At 45.7% G+C, this 21116-nt stretch overlaps 1 protein-coding gene and 1 pseudogene across 1 annotated transcript in view; both read left to right on the top strand.

Annotated features, from left to right (window-relative positions):
- Positions 1-21116, top strand: part of Idua (alpha-L-iduronidase) — a 495845-nt gene that overhangs the window by 178279 nt on the left and 296450 nt on the right. The gene's annotated exons all lie outside the window — the stretch shown is intronic.
- LOC142566437 (U2 spliceosomal RNA) lies at positions 15090-15269 on the top strand (annotated as a pseudogene).

The following is a 21116-nucleotide window of genomic DNA, read 5'->3' as shown; positions in this document are numbered from 1 at the left end:
CGTCCTTCGGTGCAGTTTAGCTATGATCACCAAGTACACAACAGATACCGCAAAATATTCTTTAAGCTCCTATGTTTAAACCGTCCGTGCCAGGTAACGGTAGCGAAGCTGTTCAATGGGGAAAAATATTTGAAAAATAACCGCCCAAGCACAACGTACTGAAGGTTAACCAGCGAAGCTGAAACGTGCGACCCCGGTGTTTATCATTGGGTTATCCAGACGGTTCATTGAACGAGGATTCGGTAGGTTGCCGGATCCTCAGTACGCACTTGCTGCTTGTGCTGGGCTTCACGAAACCGTTCTGCCTGGGCTGCAGGATCGACACGGCGTAGACAAGCTCGTTGCCGGTTCTGCTCTCGGCGTTGCTAATCGAAAGCTGCCTTCTCCGAAGGAGTACGTATGGCAGGTGGCCTGCCCATTTCAGAGCCGGAGAGAAACTGCTGCACGCGCTCGCCTGCGACGGAGAGCAATGACGTAACTACTGCCGCAGCTAATGCCACACCACCTAGAGAGCAAAAGCCCATTTTACTCCGATTCATGAGGTCATGTTACCTGGCCCGACTTTCATAGATTCTAATGGGGATGCTCCCGAGGAGGCAACAATGATTCTGACGTCACCGCTTTCATCATGCCAGTCTTGTCAATGGACATTTCGGGCCAGGTAGCGTGACGTCATGGATCGCAGTAAAAGGCTTTGTGCTATCCAGGAGGTGTTGGTAATCATACGCCTCTCTTTCTCTCTTTTTTTGTGCATGCGCATGAAGTTATACCAGAGCAGTTTTCGGTGTACAGGTGACCGACAGACGAATAGACGGACGGGCGGACGAATTAGCTTACCGTATACAGCTTCGCTGAGACACAATCGTAAAACCTGATGTGTTCGGTCATCAGGGGTCTGACGACTGAACAGTTTAGTGTAGTAGGGACATTTATTATTGTCCCTATTGTTCACGCTCTTGTTATAGTTTTTTTACAGTTCCTGAGTTTGGGTTTGAGGCAATCTTGTAAACGCAAAGTCATTGTTACGCCTTGCCTCTCTCTGTCTCCAACTTGGTTCCTTCCCCTCCTCCTCGAGGCCTCCAGGCGTGCACGCAATGTGGGTCGACCCGTGTCACAAAGTAAATTTGTAGGGCCAATCAAACGAAAGTCCTAGGTGCTCCTCATAAAAAAAAGAAAAGAGAAATAAGGACGAACAAAACTGCAACGGTGAAGGGACGCCAATGACGCCAGCACAACGACGGCGGCAGCACCACTTCAATGCCACGTCAACAGCGACACGGACGACCACGACGGCACAACAGCGATAACAGCGAAGGCAGCTTGACTGACTACACGTCACCGTCCCAAGATCCGATCCACGCTGCGGAAAAATACAGTGTTTTATGGCTTATACTTACTTTTTTTTTACAGTAAAGAAGACTGTCCGTATACTTGTTACGCCAACCACTATACAATGTGAAATGAAATTTGTACCTGAAACCTTGATGTCGATGTTCTATTGATGTCGCTTCGTACTGCGGAAACTCGTACGTCTTGTTTACCTCACAGTGGAATGCATTTTGTATCCGATAAGTGCGTCTTTTACTGAATCTTTATTAGAGTACCCGATTTTCTTTGTACATTTACTGGCAATATACTGTTTTTGCTGCTGTGATAGTTTGTATATGATTCTGGCTTAAAAAATAGTGCAAGTAAAACACGCATGAAGGGGGGGGGGGAGGTCAACGACACGACAGGCACTAGTCTCGGGACAATGAACACATAAAAGGGCCTACTACTGAATAAATAGAACTCATTAGTACGCGGAGCTTGGCTACTTGGTTGAATATTCAAGTTTACGCACTAGTAATAGTAGTAGTAATAGTAGTAGTAGTCGTAGTAGTAGTAGTAGTAGCAGTAGTAGTAGTACAAAAACATTATTATAGACAGAAACCGGAAGGGCCCCTGCCCCAGTCCCCCAGAAGGGGTAGGGGGATGGGTGAAAAAACGTAGTTTGTCCGGCAGGGCGATTCCAAGGCCGCAATGGCACGGGAAATCCGCGCAGCTCGTTGGATCAGCAGTAGCTGATGTTCCAGTGCCGGGTTAGACAGCAGAGCCTCCCATTCGCCCTATGTGCCGTTTGTTTCACGTTCTTCTCCGTGTTCTGCGCAGTTCCACGTGATGTGCAAGGGCGTTAGTGTTGTTTCAGACTACGGGAACACTACCGGATCTAGCCGTTGGCTAGATCAGGCGTAGAGAGCGCGGATTTCTGCAGGTTTTCGTCTGTAATCTTCGCAACACGGTTGCCAGCACCGCGTTGAGTTTGGCGTGCGGGGGTGGATAGATTTTTCTATTTTCTCTACAGTATTTTTTTCCCGTACGGACGCTCTCCTTATCAGAGTGGAATACCGCACATACAAGGCGCACCAGACCGCACAAACTAAACCCTTCGCTGTAACTCAGACTTTCGGCTGGACCGCACCGACGCGAAGCGTCTCTTTTGTGATGGTTGCTGCTGGGAATTGCATTCACGAAAGCTTATTCAGCAGTAAATGGAATAGCTGACAGTCCTGCATGCGATGTTTGCGGATGGAAACATCGCATGCAGTTTCTTATTTATTATGTGTTTTGACATATTGCTCAATGGCTTGAAAATGTGCTCTCCAATGCGCGCAAGTGATCGAGCGGGGGTGGTGCTGAAGGCTGACAACGATGATGGTTTGATTTATACGTTTGCGTGTTGAATTGAATTCTGCGGTTGTACATACGAAAAACACGATTTCGTTATGAGGCGCGCGGTAGTGGGCGATTTCGTATTTTGATCACCAGGTAATCTATAACGTGCCCCCCATGCACGGGACACCGGCGTTTTTGCATTTTGCCACCATCAAAATGCGGCTGCCGCGGTCGAAATTTGATCTCGCAACCTCTTGCTTAGCAGCTGAACATCATATGCTAGCATCACCGCATCATCGGGTCAGTGCGTCGGGGCTACTGGGAGTAAAGCGTTCGGCATAAAGAGACATCCCAGAGACCGGTGCGTCCAATTCAATAGTTTTTTTATTGCGTCGAATAGGTCCAATAATATGCTATATATTATATGGGGCCAGTACACTAATACACCAGTGGCCTTCGCGCGCTCTTCCTTATAATCAGACGAACTGCTTATCACGAAGACTATGCTACACGTTCGGACATCGTCAGCTAATTGGAAATGTTCAGGTCCTCTTAACCTCGCCTCATCCAATCACAGGCGATGCCAGCAGCGGCACTAGCCTCCGGAGAAAAACACAACTGCCGTGGCGTCCACGCACTATCCACGCTGTCCACTGTCGTTAGTCATCGAGTGAACAGCGGGGCAGCTACTTCGGACCCCGCAGAGCGCGCCGGTGTCTCTCCTCTGGTTGCGTGGGAGCCCACACCGCCGTGTCATCTTCCACGACTTCGCCGTTGAATGACTGCGGGACTACATTCAGGCTGTCCTATTTATCCTGATGCAGGTCTGAGGCGTACAGCTGCGTCACTCCATTCAGCCTTTTGCCTTCGTCGTGCTCTTTATGTTGTGCGATCCTGCAATGGACAAGCTCGAGGCTGTCCATAGTGAACGGCGCCGCAAGTTCGTGTGCGGCCAAGACGTTCTTGCGGATGCCTCGAGGGCTAGTTGGTTCTCCCGAGGTGGTAGATGCACAGATAGTTCATTTGAAAGGAATGGTCGAGCAAGTCCAGACCCAGAGGCAGCAGCAGATGTTCACGACGGTCGCCGATCTCCTGGGCCAGAAGTGCAATCACTGGTGAAGCCTCAACAGCGTCGCCATTCCTCGCCTGCGCAGCCTCTACGTCATCCTGGAGGCACGCAACTGCTGCAGCACGGACCACCGCGACGCCCACGCAGATGTTGCCGCAGTGGACAGAGGACCTGGTGTTAGCAGCAGGAAAGGCAGGAGGTGCAGGTGTGCGGCAGGAAAGCAGTCGCGCTGGCGGCTTGATGGGCATTGACCTCCCAGGCGGGCTTGGCTTAAACGGAGGTGAGCAGCTCAGCAGCGCCACGAACCCATGTGCATTCACGCTGCTTGAAAGGCGACCGTGCATCGGGGACAGCGAACAGCAACTAGTCACGTGATTTCGGAATGCGGGAGCGGAGAAGCTTACAACAAGCGGCTGGTCGGTGCAAGTCGTGTTGAACCAAGCCGAGCACACAGCCATTTGCAAGGGCCGCGGTAATTCACCGGATGGCCCGGCACGTTCCCAAAGCTGCCGCGTGTCCAGGATGCTGTTCGGTGCTTCAGTGCTGTGGTGATGCGGTGAGCGTTTTGGCCGTCGAGGAAGCCGCCGCTCCTTCGGTTTGAGAAGCGGGATCCGCGGCTGAAGCAGCTGGTCGCCCTCCCGTGCAGTGGCCTCGATGAAGGTGGCGAACTGGATTCCGGTTGCTAGTTGGTCTGCGTCAGCGCGATGTTGGTGCGCTAACGCGGATGTTATTGGCAGCCGTGAACGCCTAGGTAGCCTTCGGTGGCTCTGCACAGGTAAATGCGGGATAGGGCCAATAGTAGAAGCTCCAGGTTCTCCCAGCTTCTCATGAAGGCGCGTCTGATGTTCTCGTTCCTGGTGCATCTGTGCAGAAGATCCGGCAACGTCGGAACGTCTTGCCATTCGGTGATGTTCAGGCGCTGGCGATCCTCTGGCCATGGCAATCTTGGTTTCCCTCGATGTGTTGGTGTGTGAGCACAGAGGAACAGGAAGCACTTCTTGTCCGTCTCGAACGATTGCTGACGCTGGAAAATGGCGATTCGACGAACGAGCATCAGATTCACGAGGACACCCGAGAGCGCTTCTTTCTCATCGTGGAATGGCGCGTGTTCGGCTGTGAAATAAAGAAAAAGAAGTGGCTTCGCAAACTGCTTACTGTGTGTTGTGCATGGTTTCCGTGTAAAATTTGTTAAGTGTGTGCTTGTTTGTTGAAGAGTAATACAATTTTTGTTTACCAAGTGATAAAAAAAGAAAATGAACACGCACACAAAATAACGAACAAAAAAGAGCATATGCAATCTCTGACGTGACCCTATATGCGTTCGTGCAACGTCAACATCGACGGTGCTGGTAAGACGCGGTGCGGTCAGACCAAGACGGACATCAGAAACTGAAAAGAAAAAGACACACACACAAAATATTGGGTTCTTTTATAGATTGGCGCGTCACTTCGGATGCATTTAGCAACTCATAGTGTGCGACCTGTTTGGGGGTAATAAAGCGCGTAGTAATGAGATCGCTGTCGATTTTACTGCGGCGCTCTTGGCAGGAATCTGCAAGTTCTTTTATTGTCGCGTCAGCAGTTTAGTGCAGTAAGGTATATGCGCAGCGTAGAGTTGAATGTTTATTTGATTATTCTCCCTTGACTTGTCACTGACTTTGTCAATGAGATTCAGATGAGTAAACGATGGTTTGAAGTATACAATTATACAATTTTGGACAATTTTATAGTGCTTTCGTAACTCTTCCGCTTTAGCGTTTTTCTCGGACGGAGCAAATCTTATATGGTGCGCTGATATGGTAGGGGAAGTGAAGCTCATGCTATTATTATTATTATTATTATTATTATTTCGCGATTTGCTCCTTGTTCGTTTTAAGCTTCCTAAGTGTTAGTCCTCCTGCATTATCTTGTTATATGTCGATGCTAAGGTAAAAACTGAACGCTGAATCGGTGATTTTACCAGGCCAAGCCCGTCAAGCCACTGGTGGCTTTGACAGGCCCGTTTATTGTACTTCGTGTTCCTTTGTGCAATTATTATTATTATTATTATTATTATTATTATTATTATTATTATTATTATTATTATTATTATTATTATTATTGCATTTATCAAACTTACCAAACAAACATAAGACAAACCGAATAGTACTTGTACGTTTTTCTTCCGTGACCGCAAGGGATGTGTGGTTTGATGCGCGGGGGAAGCTAAGGCGCTTGCATCAAATTGGACAGCTGCCGAGGCTTTTCATCAATGATAATCTGACAAGAATGAACCGAAATCTGTTCTCGCGAGCTAGAATTAAAGCAAAAGAAAAGAACTACAAATTTGCATGGGTCAAGGACGGAAATATTTTCATGAAGAAGAATGAAGACGCACCCCTGATCCGAATTATGAATCTAGCCGATATTCTTAAAATTTCATAAGCAACATGGCAACGAATTTTTCCTCTGTCCAAATTTCAATGAGTTCAAAGATATATTTTCTACCAGCCGTGAACACGGTTTCACAGTAATTATTATTAATATCAGAAGTCTACGAAAATGTTGGGAGGAATTTAGAGAGGTAGCGGATTCAGTCGTAGATGTAGTCGATGCATTTATAATAGTGGAAACAAATGTACCAGAGCACTGCACCAACTTTTACAAATTAAAGGGTTACAAAGCCCATTTTATGTCACGACAGAACGATGAGGAGGGGGTTTAGCGTTGTTTGTTAAGATAAGATATGACACTGTAGTTACGGACCTTTCTTTAAACCACGCCGAAAGTTTGGCAGTAAAAATTACGCTTACTAACCCAGAATTATTGTTGATAAGTATTTATCGTCCGCCTAATAACAGTGCCACACGGTTCTTGCGTGAACTTGAATAAATTTTAGAAGGCCGGAAAGCAGCAGATCAGAACAACCTCGTATAGATGGGTTGACTGTGGCCACAGTAAGAAGAAATTTTGATACATTAGCAGACATACTGCTTTTTATGATTTATGGTTTTATAAGCACCGCATCAATTCCGGATACATTAAAAACGGCGATTGTTAAGCCACTGTATAAAGCAGGAAAAACAGATGCCGACCTATCTCTGTTTTGCCTATACTTTCTCAAATACTCGAAATGTTTCTATTTGATTGCATGACTTCCTTCTTAAAGAAATTTTTAATCCTAACACCAACACAATTTGGATTTGTTCCTGAGCGAGGTACTATTACACTGTTAGAAGATTTCACCGATGAATTATATTCTGCTCTAGATAAGAACCTGTATAGTTGCGCTTTGTTTTTGAATTTAGCAAGAACTTTCGAAACTGTAAATTACAATATTTTATTGGAAAAGTTGTTTCCTTTGGGTTTCAGGGGATCCTTTTTTGTTCTTATTTGCAATTATTTACATGATAGACCACAGGTGGTCATGGGCAGTAAAGAAATTGTTAGCGCTAGAAAATATATTACAGCTGGGGTTCCACAGGGATTCGTGTTGTCCCCTCTCTTATTCAATTTATTTATGAACGACTTTCCCATGATAATTACAAAAGCCACTGTGTATATGCAGATGATACAGTTCTACTCACTCGTCGTATGCATTATGAGGAAGCTATTAGCGTCCTACAAAATGCAGTTCATAAGGCTATGCAATGCTTTGAAGAAAACTGGGCATATATCAATGCGAAGAAAAGCAAAATCATGTGCTTTCGTGGTTCATTAAAAACTCAAAAAATACACTTGCCAATATTTCTACATAATGAACATTGTATTTTATGTAAATGTACTGCTATAGAATATGTGGAGACATTCAAATACCTGGGTATAACATTCGACAGCGGCATGTCTTGGCAGCATCACATGGCGTTTTTATGTGGCAAACTACGCAGTGTTGCATATTTACTTTTCAACATAAAGGGTTTGGTGCCTCTACCAGTCAAGAAAATGATAGTGCATGCGCTACCCTACAGTGTGCTGAGGTATGGTATAACGATCTTCGCCTTTTGTACAGAGCGCTGGAAAAATCGGATCGATAAACTACTAAAAATATATTCGAAAATGTGGCTTATGGTACCACACTGAACGACAATGATATTTTTCAGGAATTAGGATTTTGCACATTGGAGGATTCACTTACCAGAACTGTTAATATGCGGCATAATTGGAGCGATGAATTCAAAAAGGCATACGATGCACCTCGATTGTTAAGAAATAAAAAACGTTTTAAGGTGCCCTATTCCACTACAAAGTATGGTGAAGCGAGAAGAGGTGTATACATCCCAAAAATATTTAACGAGTTGGCCGATGAATTCTTTTTGGCAACTTCGAAAAAACAGTTGAAGAAATTAATGATGAAATGTTGTAATTTAGTCCTGATCTTTACTTAAGTTGTTTACCTGTTTCTCTTGATTTACTATGTCATTGTCTGTTAAAGGGTAATACTACCAACCATTCTTCTGAAAGTCTACAAAAAAACGTGTTATTATGTAAACGTCTACCTTTTCACATTTTATGTAAATATGTAGCCACATCGTTGTACCGATTCTGCCGAGCCTAGTCGCACAAGTCCTCGTGGACTTAGACAGGCCCGATTCTTTGTTTTCCTTTTAGATGTGTGTCAATTATTATTATTATTATTATTATTATTATTATTATTATTAATTTTATTATTATTATTATTAGAAGCTGCTATTGTAGCTCTACTACCCAGCTGTGCGTGATGGTCAATGAACTACCTGCCTTTGTCTGTACAGTATCCACTGGTTTGTCCCAAGGTTCCGCGTTAGGTCCACTTCTCTTGTTTAATGGTGCAATGGGTTCTCGGTTTAATGGTTTACACCATTGATGGTGTAAAGAACATCATCAATGGTGTTTTCGCTACAACAGAGCAGCCTTTATTTCTTTTTTACGCTGACGACATCAAGCTAGTTAAAGACATTCGCACTACTGAGGGCTGCCTCGCTCTGCAGTCCTACCTATCCTTCTCTGAATGGTGCCAGTTAAACGGACTGACTCTAAATTGATCTGAAACCACAATTTACTCGTATTCGATCGCGTGAAACCTATAAAATCGTCTACCTTTATTCTGTCGACCGAGTGGTGTTTTAATCAGTTAATCAAGGAACATCTATTGCTTACAAAGGTGGTACGTATTGGACAGAATATATAGAAGGTGATCCGATAGCGCAAGCCTGCAAGGGAACCTCCTGTTTTGAGATGCATGAAGAGCAGTGAGTAACCAACAGTGGTTATACTTTATAACAACTATCAAATATAATTCAAAGAAACAGAAAACGGTAGTGTAAGGACCATCTATTAGAAACGGGATTAGTTTTTTTTCTTTAATGTAACAGAAGATACACTTTATTTTATATCGTTAAGCATGTTATTCTACAATGTTACAGTTGCAAATTAGGCTTTGTGTCATTGATAGCTACTGCACACTTATGGCAGCATACTGTTGTTATTCAAAGCAAACCTGGTGTTATTGGAATTGTAATGGGATGCGTTGTCAGTTACATTTATTTGTCATTTACATTATTATGCCTGAATAGTGTGGTATGGCGCAAGGAATTCGAATAGCATTTTATTTGGGCGTGTTAGGAAAAAGTTAATGCATCTATGTATACAGATCGTTTCCTGACCTCATGCACCAACAACTTTTCAAGTCTTAGTAAACATCGTATACACTTCCGCCACTAAGCTGCAGACGTAGTCGAACCGACGTGCGATCTCCATGCGAAATAATTCCTACAATTATTACGTGTTCTGTTCTGCTAGCCTCTGTTTCTCTGCGGGTATTGCAAAAACAGGACACCAGGGACTACCATCCGCGTTCCTGCCTATTTCAGCAGGCACTCACCTCTCCACAGAATGCACTGTCGTTTTCTTCATATTGATATCTTTCAAAACGTGTTGTATTCCTTTACTTCCGAGCTTCCTACTTTTTCTTCAGTGTTCTTTCTAGCTGTGTTCCTGTCCTGCCTTCTCCTAGTTTCTGTCTTCGTCCGTAGATGCGCTCTGTCTCTCAGTAATGTGTTATTACATGATTGTTGCTAATTATGTGGCCCTTTATCCGGCTATTCCTGGTTTTTAATTTTTCTTTTTATCTTATAACTTTATGATTTTAGTTGTGCCGGGGTGCGCTGTGAACAGAACAACACAGCATGGCACAGTTATAAATATGCGGGAGCGCTCTAGCCACTGACGTTTACGGAAACTCCCCGTGTTCATATATACACATCACTGCACAGCAACTTGACGCGTCCTGTCCATATTACTTACGAGTCAAGAAGCAAATTTCTATTTCTGACGACAATACTGATAGCAATCTGTGTAATTGTACTAGTACCATAATATATTTAGTTAATAGCGCCAATTTAAAGAAATGCACAAGGAACATCCCACGATATTTTACGGAAGATCGATCTGTAAATACAAAAGTGCAGCGCTTCTCTGAGTTCTTCAGGTGCTCAAAATAACTCCACGAAGCCTGATAGACGCGGAGCAGCGCAATACGACAATACGACCAAGAATAAGAGACCGACACACAGCGTTAACTTGTAATTCGGTGTATGTGTACGCGCTGTGTTCGTGTCTTATTCAAGGTCCCTGTCGTATTGCGCTGCTCCGTGTCTGTCGTGAATCTAAACCAACTATCCAGGCAACGTGCCCCACAAAGCAACGTGCTCATAGCATCCGCCCCATCTGCTAATAGACTTGAACAAGCTCAGTTGCTCTACACGCTACCCGCGATTTCCGAAACGTCTGTTCGAACTAAAAGAAAGAAAAATACACACGCCATATCCGCGTTTCATATTGGTGGTACGGCCATTTCCGCTGGCAGAGAGATAAACCTCAGAGCTTACTTTTTTATAGCGGTGGCACTTGGTTGAAAGGGCCATGTAAGACACTGTATTTCGAATCATGTGCATGCAATGTATAATTCCTATCGTAGTTGGTGGCGTGCCAGATGCGATAAATGAGCAGGACTGTCGGTGCGTCGCTTCTGACAGTCATTCACTCCGAATGGGCTCCGTGTGGCATGATAAAGCTGCGGGCGCAACGCTATTTGACACCATCGTCTCTGATATACCATGCCCTACAAGAGCACATCCGAAACAGATTAACCCTGTCTCGATCAGACGTTTTCGCATACTTTACAAAATTATGTCTCTGCCATTAAAGATAGACTGCGGCTATAAAGGAGCGCCTTTTAGATACTTTGCCATTACGGCGCTTCTCTTTTGCAGCCGTGGACGCTGCTCACGCGGGTTTCCTAACTGCACGACTGTTCTTCCTGTGCTTCACTTTCTTCTGAACATTTGTTGATTTAAATTGGTATAGACATATTGATAAATGGCTCGAAAATATACTCTTCTGTGCACGCAAGTGATGGATCTGCGATGGTGTGCATGACGGACAGCAGCAATCCTATCCACGATAAGCTAGTATGTAGTGTTTACTGCGACTTACGGCTACAGCTAAGAAAATAAATGTCTCGGAAGGCTTCACTTCGAATTCAATTTCTTTTATTGTGCCTGTTAGAGCATATGAAGATTATATAAATGATGCTGCGTGCCAATTGTACATTAATAGTTATAATGGTGCGTATGCAATAATGCTTTTAAAGAGACAAAATCGTTATCATCAACCAGACTGCTCGCACACTTCACACCGCCATGGAGGCATGTGCAACGTCCTAGCGCACATTGCGTCGACTCATCCAACCACAGTTGTCGAGATCGCTCCACTTGCCTCCGCAGCAGGAACCCGTGTCGCGCACAAGAATCCAATAGGTGCACGTCCCAGTCCAAGCCTGTCGTCTTGAGAAGCAGAATCCACATCTCCCCTGCTGATTGGCGCTACTGGCAGGGGCCTCGACGAACACCGCGAACAGGGATTCCATAACTAGTTGCGCTGCGTGAGCACATGTTATATAGCAGTGTGTTAGCTTATCTATTTCATTTGGGTTCCGACCTCTTTCCGACACTTCCGAAGGTGAGCGAACGAATAGCCTCGCCAGGTGTTATACCGTCTTCGTAGACTCTCACACCGGTCGTACCGAGACGTGAAGGTAGTGCCGGGCTGTGACTGTGATTGTGTCGCCATCATCCATCTTCAGGATCGCTCTCTGAAACAAAGCCAGGGGAACGTGGCGGAGTCTCCTCGGTTGTAGTTTTTGGCGATAGTGGCGGTGTCTCCTCGTCGATCTTGCCCTATTCCGCCATTGAAACCCTCTCTGTCCACTGTACTTCAGCAAGTATTGCGCTGTCGGGGGTGGAGAATTGTCCATCTGGGTCGGCGCGCACAACTCCTCGCTGTACCGCTCACCGGCATCATTGTTGTAACACGGCTGGAACGCTTTACAGAGGACGAAGCTGAGCTCTGACGGACCCGACGTAAGGTGCCTGTGTCTTTCCTCTGGTTGCGTGGGAGCACACACGAAGTCTTCCGCCACGTTGTCTTCGTCAGCTTCTTCGTTGAATGACTGCGTGACGGCGTTCAGCCTGTCGTGCTCATCCTGGATGACGTCTGCTGAATACAGCTGTGTTGCTGCATTCAACCTCTCATTGTATTCTTGCTCCGTGTATTCTGGCATTTTGCCAAGGAAAAGCTCGAGGCTCTGCCTAATGAGCTGCGGCGAAAGCTTGATTGCGGCCAGGAAGTTCTTGCAGAGGCTTCTGTGGCTGGCTTTGTGGAGGCGAGGAATGCAGAGATAGTTCCGACGACGCCGATGGTGTAGCAGGTCGAGACCCAGGGCCATCAGCAGATGTTCGTTCAACTCGCCTTTCTCGTGAGACAGAAGTGCAACCGCTGCGAGGGCCGGAGCAGTGTCGCCATTCTGCATTTTCGCAGTCTCTACGACGTCATCCTGGAGACGCGCAAGTGCAGCGGCGTGGACTTGCGTGACATCCACGCAAGTGTTGTCAAAAAGGCGAGAGGCGTCGGTGGCAGCAGCAGGAAAGGCAAAATGTTGAGGCGCGCCGCAGGATAGATACCAGTCCGGCGGCTTGCTGTGGAATGAGCTTACAGGTGGTCTTGACGTAGGCGAAGGTGAGCTATCAAGCAGTTCTGTGAATGCTGGAGTATTCGTGCTCCAAGAGAGGCGAACGTGCGTCGGGGGTGGCCAACGGCAACCAGTCACGTCATTTTGGCATCTGGGCGCCGAGAAGCTCACAACAAGCTGCGGGTGGATGTAACTAGCTGCGGCCCACGCCGTGCACACGGCCCGTTGTATGGGCCGCAGCAGCGCTTGGCCCCATGGCTTGGTGCGTTTCAATAGCTTCGGAGTGTCAAGCATGCTTGTCCGTATGGCAGCAAGTTGGTGATGCGCAGACGCAGATCGTTGCTGCCAAGGAAGGTGCCGCTGAGACGTCGTGAGAAGCAGAATCCACCGCTGCTGCTGGTGGTTGCCGTCACTAGAAGCGGCCGCGAAGATAGCAGCGTACGGCATTCCTGTAGCTAGATGACCTGTGTCAGAGCGTAGGTGATGCGCTGACGGACGTTGCTTTTGTTGCCGAGGAATGTGCAACTCAGGCGTCTTCGGGAACAGAATTGATCGATGCAGCTGCTCGTCGGCGTCAATGGCAACGACTTCGATGAAAGGAGTAAACAGCATTCTATTTGGAAGTTGCGCTGCGCAAGCACGATAACAATGCGCTGACGGAGATCGTTTTCGCTTCCGAGAACGCCGAAGTAGGGCTCGGTGGCTCGGGATCGGTAGATGCATAGCAGGACCAAGCGCCAAAGCTCCGGTGTCTCGCGGCTTGTCACGAAGAGGCGTTGAACGTTCCGTTTCTCCTGTATTTGCGCAGCGGCTCCGGCAACGCAGATGCGTCTTGACATTCGGCGATGTTCAGGCGCTGCAGATCCTCTGTTCGTCGCGATGCTGGCTTCTGTCGCTATTGATCGCGTGCGACTCCAGTGAATCAGGATGACCTTCTTGTTGGAAAGGAGCTTAAGCTACTGCTTCAAAACGGCGATTCGATAAACGAGCATCAACTACACGCGGACGCGCGGGTCCACTTCTTTCTCATCGTTCCACGTCTCGTGCTCGGCTGTGAAGATGTAAACGAAAATTCACGCAGGAATTTCTGTGTTAGACCCGCCGTGGTTGGTTAGTGGCTATGATATCGTGCTGCTAAGCACGTGGTCGCGGGATGGAATCCAGGCCACGGCGGCCATATTTCGAGGGGGCTAAATACGAGAGCACCCGTGTACTTAGATTTAGGTGCGCGTTAAAGAAACCCAGGTGGTGGAAAATTCCGAAGTCCCCCACTACGACGTGGCTCATAATCATATCGTGGTTTTGGCACGTGAAACTGAAATTTAGTCATAATTTAAGTTTTCTTTTGTTGGGGTCTAAGTATACGTAAACGTTGTACCACTTGTGCATTTCCGCAGAGCCCGGTGCATTAGCCATGTTATAGAACTTGATCCGACCAGTATAACCCCTTATCAACCCTCATCGATCGTTTGCTTATCATTTTCCATAGCGAACATGATAACACAGGTTTGAGATAGAGTTCAATACCGCAGTCCAAGCCGGTACCTTTGCTGCTGTAGGAAACTAGTCACACGTCAAGCGTCTGTAAGCTCTTCATTGCTCGAGGGAAGCGGAAATAAGTGATATTATGCAATTAGAGGCAAGAATTCGATGCCAATTGAGCTGCATATGGGGGGGGGGGAACTGGTTCGAAACGAGCAGCGCTTACTCGGGAAGGCAGACGGTGTCGACACGCCTAATCGCGAGGAGGTAGAAAAAGAAAGCGTCAATTCGAAATCATTATTCTCTTGAAGAGGGATATTTGTTGGAATATGGATATATATTTCTCTGCGCAATTTCGCATAGAACAAAGCCGGTCACCGGCACACTTGTAGTGTTTGTTGGATCAGTGAAAATGGCTCTACAGTGATTCTTCCGCTTCGCGGCCATTCTATTGTTTAGACGGTGCGTGAGAACATCAGCCGGAAATACCTCAGCCTTTGAGGTATTATACTGTGTATAATACACTGATAATACACCGCTGAACATTCTGCTGTGTGAAGGTTGATGACCAGCGAAGCTGTGTATGTGGGCTCTTTAATGGCGAACTGTCCACTGCCGGGCTTCAAACACGGTATGCACACAAATGGAAGGCGAGGTGCGGCTAGTCGCTCCTCCATGGTGTTGAGCCTCGGAAGACGATGGTGCACCGGGTGGTATACATACCCATGTATTCTTGCAAAACGCGGCACGACGACTTTCGCTAACCTATAGGACACACACGCACCTCACCGCTCGCCGAGGGCACACACTTCTCATCCGTAGTCCAGGCGATCATGCGTTGGTCGACGTCCCGCAGGCAAGTAGCGGTTGTGAGGTCACTCGAAAGGCAACGTAGACATGGCCGACGGGCGTCAAAGTGTAGTATCTGTTCCTATCAGCTTAATATCTGATACAGGTTGTATTGGGACGTAAGATATCATAGTTATGTTTGCAAGTTGACGGAGTGCTTAAAGCCCGATTCACCTCCGCCGAGGGTCGGCCCGGTTATACACTATCTTCGCGATCGGTCGACGTAGGGAGAGAAATTCTCGATCTGCACGGCTCGATAGACGCACTCAATTTTTCCTGAACCTAGCCATGTAGCGCTTCGCTGTAACAATTGCCGTATTTCTGTTTTGTTTTGCCACCCACTGCGTTAGTTTAATGGTGTTGCACAGGTAAGCTTTAGGCCGTGGGTTCGTTCCCGGCCGCGGCGGCCGTAGTTCGATCTGAGGGGGCGAAGTGCAAGAAAAAAACAAAAGAAAAGAAGACACTCGTGTACTTAGATTCAGGCGTACGGTGAAAAAGCCCAGCTGGTCAAATGAATCCGGAACCTCCAACTACGGCTTGTCTCATAAACATATCTTAGTTTTGGCGCATAAGACCACAGAATTTAACTGAATTTTTTTCTCGTCACTTAATCAGACGACTTTTCCAGATAAAGTGCCACTTTCTCACCTCAACTACTGTCAACTCGTATGCGGAACCTCAGCGCCCTCTAGCCTGCAACGCATTCATCTTTTGCAGAAGAAATACATTCGTCATGTTTATAATGCCGCGTACCCATCCCCTACAGCTCAACTTTCTCACAATTCCAGAAGAATTAGTATACACAACTTATATACGACTAAGCGTAAAGTTCAAAGCAGAAATAAGACCTAACCTCAATAGTTTACAACTTCTTGCAAACTTGCAAAACAAATTACCATGCTGCACAACTAGATAGGCAGAAAGTTGGTTAGTAAATACTCCTCGTATTACTACCGGACAACAGCGCTTATCCTACACGTTACCCTTTCTTTTGAAAGCCTACAAATTAGATGGTTTTGATTAATTTCTTGTTCTTACCAGAATCTTCACCTTACGTGTAATGCTTGATTCTGGATACTTCCTTTCGCAGTGAATTCATGTTATTTCGTTGTTTGTATTGTCATTAGAATCTTTTTCTGTTCTATCATTACCCTTTATTTATATTCAACTCAGTAGCAGCAGCAGCAGTGGCTGCTGCTTTGTTTCGTTTGCGTACTTTTGATGTGTTGGTGTGCTTGCCAAAATAAACAGACCAGGAGTTGTGGGCTCGTCAAGCTGCCTTTGAATAGCTTTCTTCTTTCCGCCCTCCCATCTAACATGTATGATGGCCAATACACATTATTATTAACGACGGCGATTTTCTATTGCTACTATAGGCGCTCCTCCAATGTTTCCTAACCGTACACCTATTCCACGTGCGTCACTTTTTTTATTGAGATTTTGTTATTATCTATACATTATGGCACGCAAGTGATCGAGTGGCGGTGGCTATCATAGCTGACAACAATGATGACGTCAGCGATAAGCTAATGTCATCGTGGTTTCTGAGAGTTACGCGGAAAGCCTAAAAAGTCATCTCGGAGATTCGCGCGTCCAATCCGGTTTCTTTTAGTGCGTCAAATAAGCGCTATGAATGACTATTGTGAAGATACTATGCGACGACTGCACTTAGATATGAATGTAAGGTGTGGGCCAGTTCTATTAAACAGACAAAAACTTTACGATCAACATGACTCCTTGCGCATAAGACGGCGCGATGAAGGAATGCGCAACGTGTGAGGTCACCACTGGCGTCGACTGGTCTAACCGCAGGCTGTCTCGGACGCTCCACGAGTCTTCGCAGCAGAACATCACGCGACAGACAAAAAAATACCGTGACTACGCCTTGCACTCCGACCCCGCTGTCTTGAGAAGCAGGATACACACTTCCTAGCTGCTGGTCGCTGTTGGATGTAGAGTATTCAGCTTCCGGTCTGGCGCCTTGTGCAGAGATGGTCACACCCAACGACGACGGTAGGAGGGAGCATTACGTCGAAGGAGCACAGAAGAGATACAGAGTTTACAACAAAATACAACCAAATACAACCAGATTTGGGACGGAGAGACCGTCGTCCGCTCAAACCTGGTCAAGAAGAACTCAAGGCAGCAGGTTGCCAACACTACTAAGGTGCTGCAGGGTTGCAGCGAGGACACCGCAAGGAACACCGTGAAACTGGACCGTCGCATACTTAGCATATAATGCTATCACTGGTGAATCCTAATGACACGAAGCACTGATAAATAGATCAGGAATTGGTGTGCTAAAAGGGGTATTATAAGCATACAGAATGAACTGTTCTGACATTGCACGTATTTTTTTCAGCTTAGAAAACGTCGTGATACTCCAGGTCAGTACATAGCAAGTGAGACTAACATAAGGAATTGTGAATAAGTAGTTTCACCGGCGCCGAGGGAAGGTATTTGATGCGACCAACTATTCATGTTTTGCGAACAATGTTTTGGATCAGATTTATATCACTATCCTAGGACACATTTGCAGAAAAGGCCGCTCCTAGGTACTTAAAATGATAAACAGCTTAAATGCTACGACCGTTTAAAACAATATCTACATGTGAAAGGATTTCTTTGTTCTTTGGTCTCAAAATAATTGCATTTGTTTTGGTGTAATTAACTTTTATGACATTAAGTAACGATCGTACTCCTAATTTTTGTACTTTACAATTGCCATTATATGTGTATTAAAAGTTATGTAGGTTATTACCAGTAATAAAAATGCTGGTGTTATGGGCATGTATAATAAGGCTTGCACTGCAATTATTATGTATACCAAATGATATATATGTAAAACGAACAATGCATGACCTAATATACTCCCGTGGCATAGGCCGATGGCATAGGCAAGATTTTGTTATTTCCTGTTTGAGACCCCTTGTGCCATAATAATTAAGCTTTTTTGTTCGAAGCTTTTGGTTAACTAAGACAGATACATTTGTATAAACAACAAACACTCGAACCGTTATAGGTTTCTTTTCAAACTGTGTTATAATGTATTCTTTTTACTGAAATAATGCTGTTTTTGTTGATTCAGTTTTGCAAAATCTACAACAACAACAACAGCAACAAGTAGCTTTTCCAAGAGCCAAGTCGAGTCCCAAACTTTGGCTATAATATTATGTCTGGAGCACATTGCTTACTTGTGGGTTAGTTCGGCGGCATGTCTTTGCACACAGTGATTTGTTTCTTCTTCGGCACCTACATTTTGAAACCTGAAGAGATGACCAAACAAAAGCGAGTTTTGTAGGAGCATCCACCTCTACGGAAATCGGTATGCGTTGGCCCGTCATGGTAAGAAATGTTGTTCTTGCCTCAAAACGCCGGGCAGCGGGGCCCGACGCGAGGCGCACGTCGTTTTCAAAACTCGCGCATTTAGCAGCGTGAATGGAGGAGAGAAAGCTGACTATTAGTGACCATGGGTACGCATTGCTTGACATCGAACTTTTATTCACTATGTGCGAAATCTGCGGTGGGAACGTTCAGCTGTTAGAAAACATCAGAATGCGCTCAGGTGTCGCCTGCACTTGAGATATTGAATGCAGCTGCACTGGTTGTCGCTGTAACATTTAATAATGACAGCATTGTCCGATGCAATGTCCTGAAGTCGTTCGGAATTGCACCAGGACGCTAGTCAGTGGATGGGTTACATAGCATTGACCAGCATTGACTTGATCCCATCGAAATGGCTACACAGCAGTACACAAAGGAGGCCCCAAAGGCAAGGAAACAAACAAGAAAAAGAAAAAGTGTTTATCTCGACGAGTGCCCTCCTGATGATTATTTAGTCCATAAATTTGTATTTCTTGCATATTAGTGGTGCAACAGAAATGTTTTTAATTTAAAAAAAAACAATTGTCTCGGAACATAAAATTTGTGCAACATTTTCCCATCATCTAAGCAAGCGAAAATGCAAACAATATTTTTTCAGTATTTAGTGCGCAAACTGGGAAATCTACTGCAGTATAATTATTGTAGTTTATTGAAGCATTATTCTTTCAAAAACATTTACTATTTAACAATGCATAAAACTTAGCAAAGAAACAGTAAAAAATTGAAAAAAGAGAGCATATTGATATAAGGTTAGCTATATACTTCAACAAAAAGAAGAACAAATGCTGAAAATATTGATTTTAATAGCTGCGTCTACTGAGCGACCTCTCTGCCTTTCTGTAATTAAATTTCTTTCTAATTTTTCTGTCCACATCTATTGAGAAAAAGGGTCAGCAATGTGACTTAAAGTACATGGTACCGTATAGGGCCTAACCTCTTCTCTAAAATAATAATATACAGCATTCATCTAACCGCTACAAGAACCCTTCGCCTAGCTAAAATTCCACTTATCGCTGAGAACACGCGTTTCTATGGGGGAGATATGCAAAAACGCCCGTGTACTTAGATTTAGTCGCACATTAAAGATTGCCAGGAGGGCAAAATTAATCCGGAGTTCCCCGCTACGGCGTGCCTTATAATGAGATCGCAGTTTTGAAAAGTAAAACCCCACGACATATTTTTAAAAATCGGTCTGCACTGCATAATAGTTGGTAGTATAGTTGGCATGAAGATGTTCTTAGACGGGATGAAAACATGTTACTCAGTGCGCGGCAGTGATATAGCTGCAGTGGATTGTATGGCGGACGACGATAATATCTACGACAGGTTACCGTGTCATGCTTTCTGCGATTTGCGCAGGCAGCGTAAAAAGATATCCCCGAGACCTGCGCGTCAATTCAAAGTTGTTTTATAGCATCGAATAAGGGCAATACAAAACAAGAGCGATTATTGAATGCGGCGAGTTCACAAACGTATCAATAGTCCCTGTGGGCTAATACTATTAAATCGATAAAGTGTTTAGGATCTATCCGACCGCTAGCACATCTCACGGTGTCATCAAGGCACGCGCAGCGTTCCAAGCTCATTTTGCGTCGTCTGGTCCATCAGCTGGTCGTCGTGGTAGCCCCACAATCCTCCGCAGCAGTAATCCATGTGCCATGCAAAAATTCAGTGGCTGCCAGTTGTGCTCCAACACCGCCGGCTTGAGAAGCAGGATCCACACGCTGCTGTTGGGTGGAGAGTATTCAGTTCCTGTTCGTATGCCTAGTTTGCAGATCACGATGGCAGGACCGACTATGATGTCAACGAAGCACGGAATATATACGTGCAGAGTGCGTGCAAAGATCATCAGCCAGATTTGGCCCTACTACATTTGGAGACGACGATAGGATGCCTGAGGCCCGTGTTTTTCGATTGTCTTCCTTGCGGCTCCAAACTTGTTTCCAAGATTTTCTCGCGCCCGATGACATGCCAGTGTCTGACGGCATTTTACTGCTCTGGTTGTGCACGATTCAGTGGCCTCCTTTCAATCTTGAACACTATTATCTTCCTTATCAGTAGCAGTTGTATCAAGGTCTGCAATATCGCTTGCTTGAATTAGGCGTCCATCACGGTCTTCAGCAGTCACTCTTCTTTTATTACCATCCACACTTTCTTGCTGCTCCGCAGGTACTTTTGGAGGGCTGCAAATTGTTACGATGCTTGAGTGCTGTTTGGCTTGTTTAGCCTCACTCACCATGCGCTCAATGAGGGAGGTATCTGTAGAACTCGAGCTCGAAGCTGTGACGTCGTCGGCTTTTTCTATGTAAGTTAGTTTCTTGGATGCCTTCGACTGCGAGGAGGCCTCCAGCTGCTGCCGCTGCATCCATTCTGCCCCTGGAGCACTCAGTTCCGGGCCCCTGTCGCAAGTTGGCTTCTTGAGTCTCATCCTCCTCCTAAGCAGCTTGCTGGACGTATTTCCGACATTTCTGACGACGGGAGTGCCAATGCCACCGCCATGTTTCATGCAGTCTTCGTCGACATTCGCAAAGGTCATATCGAAAAAGGATGGTGAGTGCCGGGCTGTGACAGTGTTCGCGTTGCAAGCATAGTCTTCAGCGTCGGTTTCCGGAACAAAGCCTGGTGAAGGTGGTGGTGGAGTCTCGTCTATAGAATTTTTTGGCGATAGTGCCGGTGTCTTGTGGCTTTTGT

The sequence above is a fragment of the Dermacentor variabilis genome, unplaced genomic scaffold, assembly GCF_050947875.1.
Source record: "Dermacentor variabilis isolate Ectoservices unplaced genomic scaffold, ASM5094787v1 scaffold_12, whole genome shotgun sequence".
NCBI lineage: Eukaryota > Metazoa > Arthropoda > Arachnida > Ixodida > Ixodidae > Dermacentor > Dermacentor variabilis.
The sequence above is the reverse complement of the archived record's forward strand: the minus strand, read 5'-3'. Positions and strand labels throughout refer to the sequence as shown.